We start from the raw sequence: 12,016 nt of genomic DNA on the forward strand, positions 1-12,016 counted from the left end.
TTTTTTTTTTTTTTTGAGACGGAGTCTTGCTCTGTTACCCAGGCTGGAGTGCAGTGGCGCGATCTCGGCTCACTGCAACCTCTACCTCCCTCGTTCAAGCAATTCCCCTGCCTCTCAGCCTCCCGAGTAGCTGGGATTACAGGCGACGCCACCATGCCTGGGTATTTTTTTTTTATTTTTTTATTTTTAATAGAGACGGGGTTTCACCATCTTGGCCAGGCTAGTCTCAAACTCCTGACCTTGTGATCCACCTGCCTCTGCCTTCTACAGTGCTGGGATTACAGACGTGAGCCACCGTGCCTGACCAATTTTTGTATTTTTTGGTAGAGGTGGGGTTTCACCATCTTGAAATAACACCTGTAGTTCCAGCTACTCGGGAGGCCCGGGCGAAAGAATTGCTTGAGGCCAGTTCCCCAACCAGCCTAGGCAACACAGGGAGACTGCGTTTCTAGGGGGTAAAAAAATGCAGGAAGGAAGGGGAGAGGGAAAGATGGAAAGAAAGAGAGAGAACGAAAGAGAGAGAAAGGAAAAGAAGGAAAGAAAAGAAAGAAAGAAAGAAAGAAAGAAAGAAAGAAAGAAAGAAAGAAAGAAAGAAAGAAAGAAAGAGAAGATAGGAAGGAAGGAAGGAAGGAAGGAAGGAAGGAAGGAAGGAAGGAAGGAAAGAAAAGAAAGAAAGAAAAAGAAGAAAGAAAGAAAGAAAGAAAGAAAGAAAGAAAGAAAGAAAGAAAGAAAGAAAGAAAGAGAAGATAGGAAGGAAGGAAGGAAGGAAGGAAGGAAGGAAGGAAGGAAGGAAGGAAGGAAGGAAGTCATTGCCAGAAGAAAGAGAGGGAAGAAGGAAGGAAGGAAAGAAGGAAGGAAGGAAGGAAGGAATTGTGAGAAGAAAGAGAGGAAGGAAGGAAGAAGGGAAAGAAGGAAGGAAGGAAGGAAGGAAGGAAGGAAGGAAGGAAGGAAGGAAGGAAGTCATTGCTTAGAGCCCAGGTACTAGAATCCAGACCTTACTCCTCATTTTAATAAACTAACAAAGCGTTTCCCCAGCTCCAACTGCCCACATTCTAAGCAACCCTGTCAGCTGCAGCAAGGAAAGGCAACATCTTTCCTTGGATCATGTTTCTGGTCTCATTCATGCAATTATGTTGGGAATAAAATGGTTTTATTGACCATTAGATCCTGGCAACTCGCTGGGGGAGGGGAGGGAGAGTAAACATTTGAACTCATTTTAGTGGGTATCTATGTTCTTTCACAGCTTGGGTGAGTGATGGATACGTTGTTAATACAGGTGAATGATGTTTCTATAGGTAATAGTAATCTTTGTTTAAACTAGCTCTTTCCAAAAATGGCATTTCTCTCTCAGTTTCAATAGGGATGTTCTTCTCGACTAGGCATGTTCCAAAGGAGAAATGATTGCAATCGCAACCAATTAGGATCTTTCTCCTGTCTTAAAAACACTCAGCATGAGCAAGGCCTTCAGATGACAGCCATGAAAATATTAAGAAGTAGATTCCATTGAAATCTAACCAGGAAGTGAAAGCCTGCTGGTTAAAGATAATTTCAGATCTCATTTCTCCTAAAACAAACCACCTAATAACACAGGCTCATTGATCTTCAAGTCTGGAGAATACATTACAGCTGTCACTTTCCCCTCCCCACCCTCTCCCTCACCCCAAGCATCTGGGCCTGGCCCTGGAGAAATTCCATTTGACCAATATCACAACATATGCAAACAGATGATGCAAATGATTGTGGTAGGATAAACAGAAAACAATTTCCAAATTTTACTGAGGTTCAAATTGAACATCCTATAACTTAAAATCTCTGCCTTCCCAACTGATTTTCTCATCTCCACCCTATCTTGCAGGGAGGTAACTTCGGTTCTGTCAGTTCTGGAAATTTCTTCCACCAGTGTGGTGCCAATTATCTACCTCTTATCTTGGGAAGCCTGGTGATCATATCTTGACTCAGCCTTCCTCCTGCCTTGCCAAAGGCTTGATCTGAAAATTATCACAAATCATTTCAATTCATCTAGGACTTTTTGAACTCCTATATGCCAAATATAGTATGAGACTCTGTTTTTGGCCCCAGAGAGCAACTAGTATCTGATTGCACACACCCAAATAACAATAAAACAATAAATGAACATACCAAAATTAATGCTATAGACCAGGTATGGAAAATTGGTTTCATCTCATCTACTGACCCAGATCAGTAATGCATGATTGTGTTGTGAGGGATTCTGAGGCACAATCCAAGGCCAAGTTTAAGGGCAAAGAGGGTGGAGATTGTACAATAGCATCTGATATGACTCTAGGAAAAGGAACTAGTGGCATAATTATCAAGTGTTTATTCATTCACAGATATTTATTGCACTGATACCTGTCTAATCTGTGTTGGGCACTTTTCCAGGCACCAATGTCCCTATCATTATGGAGTTTACATCCCTTTGTGGGAGGCATGCAACAAAAACTAACAAACAAGTATGTATTTTTATCAGGTAAGTGCTAGAAAGGGAAAAAAAGAAGAGGATAGAAAATGATTAAGAATATCATTTTTGAACAAAGGTAATCAGAGATATTCTCTCCAAGGAGTTATTATTTGAGTATAGACCTGAATTAAGAGAATTCAGAGAAGACACAGTGGCGATAGTTGGTCTGTGCTCCACAATGTCTGTAGCCTCAGCTCAGACTTGAAGGCTAGGGTGACTCAGCAGCTGAGGGACAGAATCATCTGGAAGTGTCTACATTCGCATATTAGGTGGTTAAATGCTGGCTCTTGGCTGAGACTTCAGCAGGGCTGTTGACTAGAACACCTGCATAAGTCTCGCCACATGAATTAAGTGAAGAAGTGAGTCCAGCAAGCAATTAGGAAAATGGCATCTGGAGGCCAAGGGAAGAGTAGGTGCAAAGATCAGAGGACAAGACCCGACTTCGTTTATTAGAGGCTGGTCAAGAAGACCTGTGGCCTGGAGATAAATATGAGCAAGAGGAAGAATGGCAGTTATATTTAAGAAGGTAGTCAGGACAAATCATATCAGACAGTTAGTTGTTCTCAATCTCAATGTGCAACAGAATTACACAGTATGTTTTAAGTCTATGGACATCCTGGCACCATCCCTTCTGAATGTTTTGTTGGCTTTAGGGTCCCCAGTTCCTTTACTGAATATAATATTGTTGCTGCTGCTGTTGTTGTTGATTACAAGGAAATATTCTTTTTTTTTTCTTTTTTCTTGAGACAGAGTCCCACTCTGTTGGCCAGGCTGGAGTGCAATGGCACGATCTCGGCTCACTGCAACCTCCGCCTCTGGGTTCAAGTGTTTCTGCTGCCTCAGCCTCCCGAGTAGCTGGGATTACAGGCGTGTGCCCCCATGCCTGGCTAATTTTTGTATCTTTATAGAGACAGGGTTTCACCAGGTTGGCCAGGCTGGTCTCGAACTCCTGACCTCACGTAATCCACCCGCCTTGGCCTCCCAAAGTGCTGGTATTACTGGCATAAGCCACCGCGCCTGGCCAGAAATGTTCATTTTTTGAAATTTTACTGAACCAAAGACCACTATCTCAAGAAGTGAAGTCCCTCTCTGGAGAGTTTATATGAGGATAATAAGAGAACATGGCCTTTAGAGTGGTTGTTCCCACCTGGGAGATATTATAGCAAAACAGCTGGGTTGGTTAGGGCCAATAATCTTCAAATGGTTGAAGCTGCTAAATCAGGAGGGTGCTCCACCTGGAGAGGTGACCATCTTAATGACCAAAACCTTGGGTGAGGAGGGCAAAGTTTCTTCTGATTAAGTGGGCATAGGTTAATGCAAGAACCAGGAAAGAAAGACCAGGCAGCAGTTCTGGCAGTCACATTTCAGGTGAAAGAAGACATCAAATAATAAAGTATGCAGTGGCAGAGTTCTTTCTTGCTCTGAACCCTGACACCACCCTGGGGACTCTTTTGCTCCCTTAAGACATAGAGTATCCTTCATCGCCTCTCCATCTCCTTTTCATCCTTTCTCCAGTAAAAAGCAAGCTCTGGAAAACCATCAGACGCTTTCACTGTAAGGTGTTTTGGCAGGTGGTGACAATAATATCTCCCATTGCACATGTTCTTCTTACTAGGTGACCTTGACACTCCTCCCTTTGAGTTACAGAGTCTGTGGCCCTTCCTTTTGAACCTGGGTGGATCTTTTTTACTAACTCAAGCAATAGAATATGGTAAAAGTGACACCACGTGACTCCCAAGGCTAGATCAAAGCTCTGTCATGTGCTTCCACTTTCTTCTCCAGGGACCCACTCTCAGAATCTAGCTGCCATTCTCCAGGAAAGCCCAAATGAGCCCAGGCAGAGAGACCACACAGAAAGATCCAGTGTCAGTGTTCTTCTAGTCAATAGCCTCACTGAAGTCTCAGCCAAAAGCCAGCGTCAGTCACCAAATACGTGAGTGTGGTACCTGCAAACACTATGAAGTAGAAACAAGCTGGTACTACTATGTCTTCCCCAAATTTCTGACTAACAGAATCCATGAGAATAATAAAATGATTGTTTTATGCCACTAAATGTCGGGGTGTTGTGTTATCCAGTGCTATAGTTTGGATTATTGTCTCTTCAAACTTCATATTAAAATTTGATCCCAGTGTTGGAGGTGCAGACCTAACAGGAGGTGTTTGGATCATGGGGTGATGATCCCCATGAAAAGAATGAATAGAATAATGCCCTACCTGGGGGTAGGAGAGTGCGAGTGAGTTATCACTATTAGTTCCTTCAAGAACTGGTTGTTAAAAAGAGCCTGACTTGGCCAGGCACAGTGGCTCACGCCTGTAATCCCAGCACTTTGGGAGGCCAAGGTGGGCGACTCACTAGGTCAGGACATTGAGACCATCCTGGCTAATACGGTGAAACCCCGTCTCTACTAAAAATACAAAAAAAAAAAAAATTAGCCGGGCATGGTGGTGGGTGCCTGTAGTCCCAGCTACTCGGGAGGCTGAGGCAGGAGAATGGCATGAACCCAGGAGGCGGAGGTTGCAGTGAGCCGAGATTGCGCCACCGCACTCCAGCCTGGGCAACAGTGCAAGACTCCATCTCAAGAGGAAAAAAAAAAAGAGCCTGACTCCTCCCCCACCTCTCTCTTGCTCCCTCTCCGGCTCCCCTTTGCTTTCTGCTATGAGTGGGAGCAGTCTCAGGACCTCACCAGATACAGCTGCTGGTGCTATGCTTGCTATATTTCTTGTGCAGCCTGCAGAACCTTGAGCCAAATAAAAATCTCTTCTTTATAAATTACCCAGCCTCAGGTATTCTTTTATAGCAACACAAAATGGACTAAGAAATCCAGCAATCGTAACTAGAAAAAGTATTAATGACTAATGAGGTTGAAAGTGTCTTCTCTTTCTCATTGAATAATAATAGGAAGCAGTGCGGTTGGTGTAGAAGCTCCTGGAGTCAGGTTTGGGGTCAAATCCTGGCTCAGGCCACTTACTAGCAGTGTAAGTGCTGGAGCAGGTGATGATCTCTTGAACCTCTGTTTCTTTACTGTAAAATGGTATTGGAGGCTAAAGTGAGGGATCAGTATATAAATGAATATGTAAAATAAGCCCTCAATCTCCACCTTCCTCTGTGTTCCTCTCCCATCCCCACCAGAAGCATGAGAGGATTCATGGGTTAGTCCACGGCCCTATAGCAAGGCCATAAAGCTTTGAGTAGTAGCTTCCTCCTCCTTGGATGTCCCACCACAAGGGTCGCTTTGAGTTTCTGTCCACTTATATAACCATCTTCTTGGGGGCCCAAAGGACTGGTGCACAACTAGAAGCAGCCACCTCAGCTTAGAGTGGAAAATAATTCAACCTTGAAGTTCTACAATTACACACATCACTGCCTGCTTGTCTATTTCACCATCAAAGCAAAGAAGCAGCAACTTGGTCTCCCACATGTCTCCTTCTCTGAAAATTGTCTCTCAATGGTTTCTGGGTAATCTCATTGTTCTGCCTTTGAACCAGTCCTCTGGCCTGGCTGCAGCTCCAGCCACAATCTGATGGCTCCTCTTCCCTAATTGTAAGGAGGCTGGATGAGTATGCACAGGATGCAGGATGGGAAGACATGGCCAGCAGGGACACCAATTAGGAAGCCTCAAAGCAGTGATGGGGGCCAGAGGAAGGGAGTATTGAAGGAAAAAAAAGTCCACCTTTCTCAGGGTAATCTTTCCAAAAACAGGCATCCTGTTTCTTACTATCAAAATCATATATATTCTTCAGCATCTGGCACTATAAAGCTTCAGATGTTCTGCCCTCGGCTTTTACAGATCCCAACAGGAACTGATATTCAGATCATTCAAAGTGAATGAGAACAGGACAGATTATGCCGACAACAGGTGTTAGATGGGATACTCTTCTAATAGAATTCCTAGAGCCATCCAGTTGTCTGACTCAGAAATATCTTGAGCCCAATCTCTTCTCCATAGTATAACTGATGTTTTCATCACCACAGGCACAGCCATTTTAGGAGAAACTCTCACCCACCTGTCCATGCTTCAGCAGAGAAGAGTTTTCACACCTGTCTTAGTCGGCTCAGGCTGCTCTAACAAATTACCACAGACTGGGTGGCTCAGACAACAAACATTTATTTTCCAGGGTTCTGGCAGTTGATAGCCTGAGATCAGGGAGCCAGTGTGGTCAGGTTCTGGTGAGGGCTGTCGGTGGCTTGTAGAAAGCCATCTTCTCCTGATATCCTCAGCCAGGAGACAGAAAGAGGAAGCAAACTCTCCTCTCTCTTCTTAGAATGCGGCTAATCCCTAATGAGGACTCTACCCTCATGAACTAATTAACTCCCAAAAGCTCCATCTCCAGGTACCATTCCCATTGGAGATGAATCAGGGGTAGAGGGAGCCACAAACATGAAGGCCATAACAACACTCTCTCCACAATAGTAGATTACTAAAAACCCAATTCCAGAGCCCCTCCATATACCCTAAGCTTGCCCAACCCGCAACGCATGTGCTACATGAGGCCCAGGACGGCTTTGAATGCAGCCAACACGAATTCATAAACTTTCTTAAAACATTATGAGATTTCTTTTTGCAATTTTTTAAAACTCATCAGCTATCGTCAGTGTTAGTATATTTTACGTGTGACCCAAGACAATTCTTCTTCCAGCGTGGGCCAGGGAAGCCAAAAATCGGACACCCCTGATTTATACCTACTCCTCCCTGTGGAGCAGCAGCCAACCTGGTTGATATCAGCAGGATACTCACTGGACCAGGTTGCTCAGTTTCTCTCTCCCTTGCCTTGAGGAAGTGCAGAAAGGGCAAGGACTCTCTGGATTGGGACTTCAAGAGGTAACCCGCAGGCTGCCATTCTCTCACTTCTCTCTGTACCAGCAATGGACGTGTGAGCCAGCCCCAGCCCTCCCTGAAGCCAGCCAGGTAGGGATGATGGGAGCTCACTGTGTCCCAATGCCCCGCAGGTGGGGGCTAAGGCCTGGGTTTGAGAGGCAGCAGGAGGCTGTCACTTGGCCCAGGGCCCCAGGCCCAGGTCTCCAATTCACCTTGACCAGAGAGTCCTGAAATGCAGGATTCCAGGGCAGCTGACACCACTAGTATCGCTGAAACAGTGATCACATTTTGGCTGCTTGTATTTTTTATCCTCCAGTTAGAACCTGAAAGCAGGAAGAGATAACTAGGTGACTTCCCGAGCCCAACCATCTTTTTCTTTTCCACTTACTATGACCCTGACACTGTCTTACAAGACCCTCACGCTAACCCTGCTTTGAGTGGGGAGAGGGAGGCTCCAGGAGGATACATCATTTACCTAAGGTTACAAAGTTAGTTAGCGGCCCAGACGTCTGTCTGAATGTTAGATCCACTCTCCAGTGCTCTGCTATCTAGCTTCTCTTTTGTCTAACAACCGACAAAATAGACCCAGAGAGACTAAATTACTTACCCATTTTATGCAACTAGCACCAGAGCAGGGATTTGAACTTGCTTCAGTACTCATTCACTCTTTCCTTTGCACCCCACACTTAGGTATAAGGATCCGGAGGGCTGGTGAATATAGGTGACTTGCCCCAGGCCACATAGAGTTCATGTGGGGCTACTGAGTCCAAGGTCAGTTTCCTTGGCCACCAACTCTTAGGAATTTCCATCTACTGTCCACCCTAATTCTCATTACTGACAAACCCTCCTGTTCTCTACTTGAGTCTGTACCGGCAAACTGTCTCTCACACCCACAAATCCCTCTTAATCACTATGTGCACAGAGGCTGGGTTTTGGTTCCGAGATCCTTTTAATGAAATGTGCATCTCACTTTCCCTTGGCTAGCTGACTAAAGTTGAACCTGTGATGGGATTCTGGAGTGTCCAAAGTTCACCAGCGTTGTAATCTGCACTTATAGGTAGTGAGTAGAAGAGCCCTGAGTCTGGCACCCGTGGGCTCTGAGGCTGCATCTTTGTTCTCTGGTGAGGCAAGAGGCCAGCTGGATGTAGGTGTTTCTTTGATAATCCCAGTTTAGAAGATAGATCATTAGGAGAGAGAATGACATAGAGAACCTATTCCCCACCCTCAAGTGTCTTGGCAGCAGATGCAGAAATTAGAAGGATAGAAGGCACCTTTGAGCTCATGTAAAGCCACCCTCATCTTTCAGGAGGCATCAAAGTGAGCAGAGTTGGAGATCCTAGGTAATCAATGAGAGCATGTATAGAACAGAACACACTGGGAGTTCAGGGAAGGGTAGATTAGAGACAAAGAGACTGAGGCTGGACCCAGGCTCCCCTCAGTGTTTACCATCCCCATTCCCAGCCCTAAGCCTCTTCCTGTACACAGTATTGCTACTCTGAACCTCGTTTCTCATGGCAGGGTCTATGTCCTGCGTTGGCACTTTGAGACTGCCCCTTCATCCTGGTCTAGGCAAGCATGACCTCAGGCACTGTGGGATTGGAGAATTTGGGAGTACCGTAGTCAGCGTCATAATACTTGGATGATGAGTTAACACTGGGGGTGAGTATCTAGTAATTTAGTCAAGTTCCTCAGGGTCACAGGGCAGAAATGCACTTAGAGCCTACAGATCCCAGCAAGCAGTGAGAGTTCCCTTGCAAGGATCCTTAGCACCCCACATAGGAGGAGAATGGATGCGGTCATCCCAAGTCTCAGTTTCAGTTCTGGATGCCTGTGGTTCACAGCACCAGGGAGGGGCACAGCAGCACCAGAGACTGACCTCCAAGCTGAGATGCCCCTCTTATTTTCCACTCTACATTTATCTTTCCCAAATAAAATACAGTGGAGTTAGTTTAATGTCACCTGGTACAAAGCACCTCTCTTGGGCAGAGCCAGTCTCCCTTACCCCAAGGCCATTTGCTTTTCGTTTCATATGACAGTCTCCAATTCCAGCCACAATGGCCAAGAGAACAACTGATTTCATTTCCACAACAAAGCATTCTACATGAATTATGGATAGCAAGGCAGGAAAGCAAAGCAAAACAAAACCGATGTATTGGCCGGGCACAGTGGCTGGTGCCTGTAATCCCAGCACTTTGGGAGGCGAGGCAGGTGGATCACGAGGTCAAGAGATCGAGACCATCCTGGCTAACACGGTGAAACCCCGTCTCTACTAAAAATACAAAAAAAAAATTAGCCAGGAGTGGTGGCGGGCACCTGCAGGAGAATGGCGTGAACCTGGGAGGTGGAGCTTGCAGTGAGCCGAGATTGTGCCACCACACTCCAGCCTGGGTGACAGAGCAGACTCCATCTCAAAAAAAAAAAAAAAAAAAAAAAAAAAAATGGGTCCACTTATGCCAAAAGTTGACTGTATATGTCACTGAGGTGTCATGAACCTCTCTTTCTGTCTTCCCACTGCAGCCACCTTAGATCTTTTGCTTGTCTCTCAGGTTATTTTCTCTTGGGCCAGGCTCAGAAGAAAATGCCTCTTCCCTTTGGAGAAACCTAGTATCCAAGGCCTGACTCTGAGCAGCAAACTTTGCAACCAGGATCCAAGGTATAGAAGACGACTTGAGGAGAAAGAACAGGGTAGAAGGGCAGGGTTAGCAGAGGCAAGGGCTAGTCCAGCCACAGCCCTTTGGCACTGGGTGTTACATGGCTCAGAGCCGCTAATTTAGGCAGTTGCCACACTCGGGCTTGGCAGCTGTCTTAGGACTGTCATATGTTTACCACTGGCTTCCTAAGCCTGCCCTGCTGCAGGGAGAAAGACGATAGGGACATATCCCTTGGATTCGCTACTTCTCTCCTTAGGACATCACCCCCATTGGGAAGCAGATAATGGTAGGATTTGATGGCTTTGACTCTTCTGGAAGGGCCATTTAAGGTTATCCTCTCTAACCTCTTTCTGAAAGTAGCAAGGTGTGGTGACTCCCCAAAATGTTTCAACATTAGAATCACCCAAGAAACATTTGAAAATTATAGATTTTCCAAATCAGATTCACTGCAGGAAGAGGCAGCCCAGGATTCTACATTTGTGAAAGTTCTCCATGAAATTCTGATGATCAACCACTGTGGGGAACTAGCTGAACTTAAAGTGAGATTGGAGGGAGGCTCTGGACGCTCTACCAGATATCTATTTGCCCAAGTGACATACACGAGGAAGGTTTCTCCTGAAATGGTAAGTTTATGGTCAGACACTCAGAGGCAGGAAGCACTGCCCCAGCCTGCCCCCAAGAACTTTGGTGTGGGCCCCTAAGGAAAATAATGGTATGTGCAGAAACCAAGTGGCTGCTTTCATAGTGGACTCTGGAACACACAATAGGGTTCCTAATTGTTAAATAGGCACAAAGTGAAAACTTAGCTTCAGTGGTGTGCTGGCGCTCTTCTGCACCAAGTTAAGAGAATAAACTGTTAAATTGTCAGGAATTTTGCAAAAGCCACTTGACATCAGGTTGGTAGTTTGAAATCAGCCATGATGAGAGCATTTGCACCATAGAGTTTGGAAAACACTACGAATCACAGACTGTATTCTTTTTGCTGGAGAACCAGTGAATCTTACTACTTTCTTCCCATTCTTTGGGAATACAGTGCATTTGGCACATAGAGTGTTTGGCAATCAGCCACATAATCACGGAGTCACTAGCAGCAGTGATGGGCTTGAAGTGTCTTCCTCAAGTAACTTGGAGGTGGGTGACATCAACAAGCAGGGTGATTCCAAAGAACAAAAGAGGACTGATGTGAGTATATGCGAAGCACTGTCCCCTGACGGTACAAGAGCACCTCCATCATCATCACCTCTGGGACTTCTGCCCTGCGCATAATCCCATCTGGGAGGGTCTTTGCCTAGGTCTGTTTGTTTTCTTAAATGTTCCACTTCCAAGGGCTATGGTGACAAAAGATACTTTTAGCAAACCATGTTTCTCTCTCTCCTGCCATTTAGTGTGATCTCCATTATTCATGAACTCTTCTAATTTTCTTAATGCCAAAAGCTTTGCTGCCAGAGGCGTAGAATTGATTTTGTAGAGTGGTTTGCTCACTTTGAGATGCTCTCCTTTACTTATCTGAAAGGATTCTGCCCTGGGCTGGACATCAAACTAGGCCACACAGTGCAGGGCATTGGGTTTCTGGGCCACATTACCTTGGAAACCATGGGGCTCTGAGATGAGGCCCTAGAGGGCAAACTGAGACCTCCTCCCCAGGGTGCTCCCACAGCCCTCTCTTGCCCTAGTTAAATGAGACTCCAAAGGCTACTGACAAATTCTGCTCTGGCCAGCTCCCAGCTGCAGAAATATTCAAACATTATTTGTAAAAATTGATTATATTGAGGACATTAAGCCTTCTAAACAGTCATGCCCCACTGGGCTCTATTTACTCTAAATGAAATGCATGTTGTGGTGTGAAAAGAATGGGTTTTTGCAACCAAATACACTTGAGTTCAAATACCAGCCTTACTGTGGGAGTAGCAGCCTCATCTCTCTTAGCTTCTGTTTCCTCATTTGTAAAGTTGGCTTCTATGCAAATTAAATGGTAAAAATAATGGGAGGAACCTACAGTAGGGCTCAGCACAGATAAATGTCAGACATTTATCCAAGAGCTTCTTACCAATCTCTTTTGAGCATTAACA

This window comes from Rhinopithecus bieti, unplaced genomic scaffold (genome assembly GCF_001698545.2).
Source record: "Rhinopithecus bieti isolate Rb0 unplaced genomic scaffold, ASM169854v2 scaffold_39703, whole genome shotgun sequence".
Lineage (NCBI taxonomy): Eukaryota > Metazoa > Chordata > Mammalia > Primates > Cercopithecidae > Rhinopithecus > Rhinopithecus bieti.